The sequence below is a fragment of the Nicotiana attenuata genome, unplaced genomic scaffold, assembly GCF_001879085.1.
Source record: "Nicotiana attenuata strain UT unplaced genomic scaffold, NIATTr2, whole genome shotgun sequence".
NCBI classification, from domain to species: domain Eukaryota; kingdom Viridiplantae; phylum Streptophyta; class Magnoliopsida; order Solanales; family Solanaceae; genus Nicotiana; species Nicotiana attenuata.
Window position 1 is genome coordinate 46,381 of NW_017672322.1, and position 8,102 is coordinate 54,482.

Genomic DNA, 8,102 nt, shown 5'->3' on the forward strand with positions numbered 1-8,102 from the left:
GTCCCTTTTAATGACGTGTTATTGGTATGCTATTGAGGGGCAATTACGACAAAATTGCATTATGGCTTAAGATCATTGTAGACCAATGGTTCATATGTAAGTTATTCCTTTGTGAAAAATTAAGAGGTAAGAATCTTGAATTGTAACATTAGTTACATATAAGCACTCGTCGAATAAGATATACGACTGACCGAAATCGGGGTGACAGATCAAGGCTCGACCTCGGTTATATCGACTATGGTATGAAGATTGATTGGTAAGCTCGTGGTTCAATGGCCGATCAAGATCGAGACCGGTCGTGATCGAGACTGAAGCGAGAAAGAGATCGAGCGAGATCGAAGGAAGCATGCTAAGCCGAATAACAGAAAGCCGAGATATCCGTGATCGGGCAAGGATCGTGGCGGAAATCTCGGCACGTATCGAGTCAGGACTGGTTATTTAGCCTATCATGGGATTTACTTCTGTAATTAGAATTATACCATAAATAGGATTCATCTACTATATAAAGAGGGTCCTAATCATTTTGTAATCATCATACATTCACGCACACTAGGGGTGTTCGTCGGTCGGTATGGTACGGTATTTAGACATTTTGGTTCGTTATTTTCGGTATTCGATTTCTTAAAATCCTATACCAATACCGTACCTAATTAAATTCGGTATGGTTCGATTTTTCTCCCTTCGGTTATGGTTTATTGTGTTCGGTAACTTCGGTTTATTCAGTTTGGATACTAACTAGTGCATAGAGCCATACACTCTAATATTCTTAATTAAAGTACTCAAAAATACAAAACTGAAAATGTTAGTTGACAAAAAATTTGTCCAAAACTAGCAAATCGACCCAAATAGAGAAAATTATACATAAAAGAATATTCGATCATTAGAAGTGTCTTGTTACTTGTTTAGAGTTAATTGATGAACTTTGAGAAAAAAGAAAAGTAAAATTTTAGATTTTTTATATTTATGTTATAATTGATAATATATGTTTTGTGTAATATAATATATATTTCGGTACGGTATCGGTATTTCGGTATGTTATCTTAAAATACCAAATACCATACCTAACATCAATTTTTTTAAAAACTTAAACCAAATAACATACCAAATACCAAAATGCCGTATACCAAATACCAAAATTTTCGGTTTCGGTATGGTAATTCGGTATTTACCAAATTATGCCCAGCCTAACGCATCACCAAGCAATACATTATGTTTTTTCTCTTACAAGCTCTGCTGTTCAGTTCATACTTTTCAATATCATACTCAGTTGATTCGAGAGCGATTTAGCTCGAGGGTCACAGTTGTTCATCACATTGGTTTGCTTTATTTTACTGTTAATTTCTAACATTAATTCTCGTATTTATCAGTTTGTGCCAAGTGAAATTACATATCCTTAAAACCACTTATAGGTTTAATCGTTATCCAATTTTAAAGGTAAATAATAGTTTTAATGCAATGGGATTGATAAATTTAATAGCGATTAAACTTCCGAAATAAGAAAATCACAAAGTAAAATAAGAAATCAAATCAATGGATCGCGATATAAATTCTGAATGGAGAACTCTTGATCTCATCTTGTGCTTTTGTAGATTCAAGTAACCATGTCTCATTTCTTGAATTATAAATAAAATCTTGAAAATTCAACGAAAAAAAGAATCTGCTCGTTAATTCATTTTACTATATTTTACAATACGTAAAATTCAAGCGGGCGCCAATAATTTTGAAATTGACGGCGTGCCTGACACGCAGTAACAAAGAGTGTGAATCGGTGCCGAAGAATATTATCATAAACAGACGATGTACATAAGCTATTTGCAACGTGGCCTCCAGCAATTACTTTGTTTTTAGTGGGCCCACTTTTGGATGAATGATGCTAAAGACTTCAATAACTCATTGGAGACTTTCTTAATTAATCAACAACAAAAAGAGTATTGTTATAAAATAAAGAGTGTAAAGTAAAGCCAAGTATAGAGAGAAACTGATATATTATTCGAATTCCAAACTGATGTACATAATGAACTGAAAACTCTTCTATTTATAGAAGAAAATAAGTTACTGTGTAAGCTGCTACTACAACCTACTGTGTAAGCTACTATAAGCTGCTGTGTAAGCTACTACAAGCTGTTGTGTAAGCTACTACAAGCTGGTGTGTAAGTTGCTACTATACCAGATATGGATAATCTTATACTAAGAGTAATGTTTATCCATAACGGAGTACTGAAAGGATAAGCTCATTATACCCGGTATGGATAATCTTCTACCGGGGGTAGTGTTTATCCATAACGGAGTATCGAAAGGATAAGCTTATTATACCCGGTATGGATAATCTTCTACCGGAAGTAATATTTATCCACAACCGGGTACCGAAGTGATAAGCTTCTTCAGGAGACTTATTTCCAATAGAGTACTAAATAGATAAACATATTTACGGCGGAGCCCATATGGATAAACTTCTTCAGGAAGCTTATTTACAACGGAGTATGAACATCCATAATATAATATATTTATAACACTCCACATTGGATGTTCATTAAAAGATAGTGTGCCTCATTAAAACCTTACTAGGAAAAACCCCGTGGGAAAAAATTCTAGTGAAGGAAAAATAGTGCACATATTTAGTAATACGCATTGCTAGGTGCCTCATTAAAAACCTTATAAGGAAAACCCTGTGGGAAAAAACCTTAGTAAGGAAAAAAGAGTGTATCACGTATTTTACTCCCCCTGATGAAAACCTTGTTTCAAATATTTGAATCTCTGTATTCTAATCTTGTATCTGCATAACCAATACGATCTGCACCACCTTTGTTAGCATTAGCAAGATACATAAGTGCATAGCAATTGCACTGAGATAGAGTATTTCAGGACCAAGGAGTTCCTCATCCTCTTCTGGAGGTCGGAACGGATCTTTATTCACTTCAAGTGATCGAACACCCATTGATGTACTTAATGGGTGCGCTTTGTCCATGTAAAAGCGTTTAAAGACCCTTTCTGTATAGGCAAATTGATGGATAAAGATCTCGTCTGCTAAATATTTAATTTGCAGACCAAGATAAATTTTTTATTTTTCCAAGATCTTTCATCTCAAATTCATATTCAATTTCCTTTGGAGCTCTTCTGGAGTTCCAACAAGATTTATGTCATCAACGTAAACAGCAAGTGTAACAAATTCTGATGACATTCTCTTTATAAAAATATATGGACAAATAACATCATTTATGTAACTTTCTTTCAGCAAATATTCACTGAGGCGATTATATCACATGCGCCCAGATTGATTTAAACCGTACAAAGATCTTTATAATCTGATCGAGTACATTTCTCGAGACTTTGAACTATATGCTTCAGGCATTTTAAATCCTTCAGGGATCTTTATAGAGATTTAATCAAATGAGTCATATAGGTTATGACTCGCATTTAAATGGCATGACATCTTCAGGTGTCTGGACTACTGGTCCGATCCTCACAATATTTTACAGTATTGTGCACTATATTGTATCAAATATATCGTCGACGGTCATTTTGTATCGGTTCCTAAGCGGCATAACTTGTTGAGATCTCATCACTTTCTTTATTTTCAGGTACCTCAACTTCTTCTGGAGTTTCATGAAATGTTATGTCGTGGGCTCTTCTAGAGCTCATTTCCTCCTCATTATGATCATTTTGATCATTAGCTCCTTATCATTTTTCAAGGATGTTACCTTTGGAACCGATTGGTCTACCACGCTTCATGCGTACAGTAAACTCTATCCTTCAGGGACTTTAAATTTTAATAGGAGCATTTGCAGCTGAAATATGATATTTGATTTTGGATCAGCAAACGCTTCTGGCATTTGACTTGAATTATCTTCTAAGTGAGGATCATATTAATGATAATTCGATTCATATAGCATATTTTTCAGTTGTTTATTCCATTCCCCAAATGTTAGAAAAACTAACATATATCCCCAATCTTCTTTGGGAAACATATCTTTGTGCATTGTGGTAGAGAAATTAATCATATACCACACATCAAAAGATAGTAAAATATTTGATTTCTGATCCTAAACCAATTATGAGGGGAAGACTTATCATATATTGTTGGTATGATGCATACAAGTGCTGCTATATGCAATTTTAAAAATCTTAGACCAACACATGAAGCTTTGTTCTCATAAACAATAGTTTAGCCATTAATAGGAGGTATTCACTGCTAAACTAGCTTGTATATAAACCAGCATTATCAAGATGAACTGTCTTGATTTCATAATCTGAAAATTATGCTCTTAAGTGAGAAAAGCAATTTCAAATGCCAAACTGCAGGTTGACAATAAACATACATGTAACCATCTTATATATGCATCTATAAGTGGTTCACATGATAGGTGAATGGGCCCATATTCACCTTTTATATATTTCAGAATCAGGGGTCTTAGTCCCAACTTTAGCTGGTATAATCAATTTATTATGAGAACAAGCAACACAGGAGAATTCTTGAAGAATCTTCTAGTTCTTCAGTATATGCTTATCTAAATTCTCAAATAGCTCATTTAAAAATGGCAAATGAAAACTTCAAGTTTATCATGGCATGTGCTATCTCTTAGTAAACTTCTGGTTTACTATGACATAAACTTTTGCATTAGTAAACTTCTGAGTTACTGTGGCTACTTTTGTATTAGTAAACTTCTGGTTACCGTGATACATGATGTAGTACAAATCGAAGAATAAGACGGGTAACTTCTCATATACATATTATTTTACCCCCTATGATTGTGAAAACATGAAGATTTTCAATCTTCCAATCATTTATAGTCTCAATATGATAGCCATTTATTTTAGTAAACTTCGGGTTTACTACAACATATGTTTTGACCATAATCATATAATATGAATGACATATTTGTAAATAAGCTCTTCGAGAGCCTTCATTTATTATCCACAATCTAATATTTATCGGACACTACTGGTGTCATGTATTTTCTAGGCAAACAGTTAGCCCTTCAGGAGTTGTTGATACATTTTGTACTATCAAATATTGCTCAGATACTTCTGGTATCATAAGAGAAAATCACAATCAAATAAACAATTGTTTAAGCACAAGAAAACTCCTCTTCATAATATTTTCCTACTTCAGGAGGCAATTTCAATTGTATTACTTCTTCAGGAGCAAATTTAAAATACGAAATATTGAGTATATATTCTCTCAATTATATTACCTCTTCTGGAGGTGAATTGTAATATATTTACATCAAGAGCGCGTTCATATTTACCAGATTTATTAATATTGTCACATTCACTTCAGGGAATGGATTATTATTATCAAAAGTTCTCATCCTTCAGGAAAATCGAACATAATTATCTGAATGCGCATTAATCACATCAAATTGTGATGCCTCAACCTCTTTTAAAATATTTACTACTTCAGGAGCAAATCGAGGCGTGCATTTAATATAGAGAATATTTATGTAGCTTATCTTCAATTGTAACCATAGAAAGCCTAAATTATCACTTCTGGTGATCATAGGCATATACCACTTCTGGTGGTTAACAAAATATAGTTACAATGTGGTATACGAAATATAACCACTTCTCGTAGTTGTATATTTCTTGCAAACTCTACTAGAGTTTAAGTTGATCTAATAATGTTATCCATATTCTTCAAAATGACATAAATAAGATATATTATAGTAAACATCATTATCAAATCATAATTTTTCTTTATGTACAACAATTACATAACCATACTATCTATTACAAACAACAAAAATTAAAATATTTACATTTCTACAAATTCACTGCCGATTACATGACTTGTTTCTCCTTCTGGGAGTGCAAAGTAATCAGCTACGTCCAAATGCATGAAGTCTAAATTATCTTCAGAGATAAAATTTGCTTCAGCATTTTTCTCTGCCTTCTTCAGGGAGGCTTGATAAAGCTCAACCAGGTGCTTTGGCGTACGACAGGTACGTAACCAGTGCCCTTTTCCTCCACATCTGTAGCAAGCATTTTCTGCATTTGGTGCTTGCACCGCTTCATGCTTTTGTTCCTTCCTTTTCCACTGCTGGTGGCGAGGAGGGTTCTTTGGTGCATTATTATTACCATGATTAGAGTTTCTTCCCCGACCACGGCCATGACCACGACTGGGGCCACAACCTCTTCCACGTTTAGCTTGGTGGAAGTTCGTCTCATTCACTTCAGGGAATGGACAAGAACCAGTAGGTCGGCTTTCATGATTTTTCATTAATAGCACATTATGTTGCTCGGCTATAAGAAGATGTGAGATAAGTTCAGAATACTATTTAAATCCCATCTCTCGATATTGCTGCTGCAGGAGCATATTCGAGGCATGGAAAGTGGTGAAAGTTTTCTCCAACATATCATGATCAGTAATATTATCACCACATAATTTCAATTGGGAAATAATTCTGAACATAGCAGAATTATACTCACTGATAGATTTAAAATCTTGTAGCCTTAGATGAGTCCAATCATATCGTGCCTGTGGAAGAACGACCATCTTCAGGTGGTCATATCTATCTTTCAAATTATTCCACAGTATGACTGGATCTTTAACAGTAAGATATTCCATTTTCAGGCCCTCATCAAGGTGATGGCGTAGGAATATCATTGCTTTGGCACGGTCTTGGTTTGATGCCTGATTTTTATCCTTGATGGTGTCTGCCAGACCCATCGCATCAAGATGAATTTCAGCATCAAGCACCCAAGACATGTAGCTTTTGCTCGATATATCCAGGGCTACAAATTCAAGTTTAGAAAGATTTGACATTATATAGAAAAAGAAAGTTCGTACCTCAGATACTTTCAAAGTATTTGCTCGAGATGACAGAGTCTCGTGCTGATAACGTGTTATAAAATAAAGACTGTAAAGTAAAGACAATAGAGAGAAACTGATATATTATTCGAATTCCAAACTGATGTACATAATGAACTGAAAACTCTTCTATTTATAGAAGAAAGGAAGCTGCTGCGTAAGCTGCTACTGCAAGCTGCTGTGTAAGCTGCTACTACAACCTGCTGTGTAAGCTACTATAAGCTGCTGTGTAAGCTGCTACTACAAGCTGCTGTGTAAGCTACTACAAGCTGGTGTGTAAGCTGCTACTATACCAGATATGGATAATCTTATACTAAGAGTAATGTTTATCCATAACGGAGTACTGAAAGGATAAGCTCATTATACCCGGTATGGATAATCTTCTACCGGGAGTAGTGTTTATCCATAACGGAGTATCGAAAGGATAAGCTTATTATACCCGGTATGGATAATCTTCTACCGAAAGTAATATTTATCCACAATCGGGTACCGAAGTGATAAGCTTCTTCAGGAGGCTTATTTCCAATAGAGTACTAAATAGATAAACATGTTTACGGCGGAGCCCCATATGGATAAACTTCTTCAGGAAGCTTATTTATAACGGAGTATGAACATCCAAATATGGTAAAAAAAATCAGGATAACACCTAACAATTTATTCTGCACAATATTATTTTAGTTTCACAACTTATTCTTGTTTATTTCGCGTACCAAATGATCCGAAATGCTTGTCATCATTGATCGAGTTGAGTGATTTTATTGAGAGCGGGGGAAATAAAATGAGCTTTTACCCGTAAATATGCCCCTATGTTGCTTTTCATCTTCCCCCAATTATTTCTATGAATTAGGGTGGAGCGTTCGGGCAGTTCAGATTGGATACGAAAATTTCGGTTTAGATTTTTTATTTTTGTATCGAAGAAATGTCAATCCAAATCCAATCCAATTAAGCTCATATTTGATCGGATGTTTTATGTTCAGTTTCGGATTAATTGGTTTGGATATTTTGAATTTTCGGTTTTGAGCTATAAGTTGAGATGTTTCTTCTTTTTACAATAATGAATATCCAAATGAAGTACTGTGTAAAATTTTCTAAAAAGTTCCTCATTCTCACGACAATCATCCAAACAAAGTATTCAAATAATGAAATTATTATCAAGGAAATGCAACAGAGACATTAATACGGCCGATAAGAGGTAGCAAAGTAAAACCATGTCAAATAGAAAGTATTATGACAATAACTAAGTACTCATTAATATTGAATATATGAGATAATATCTAATGTGTAGGGTATTGAA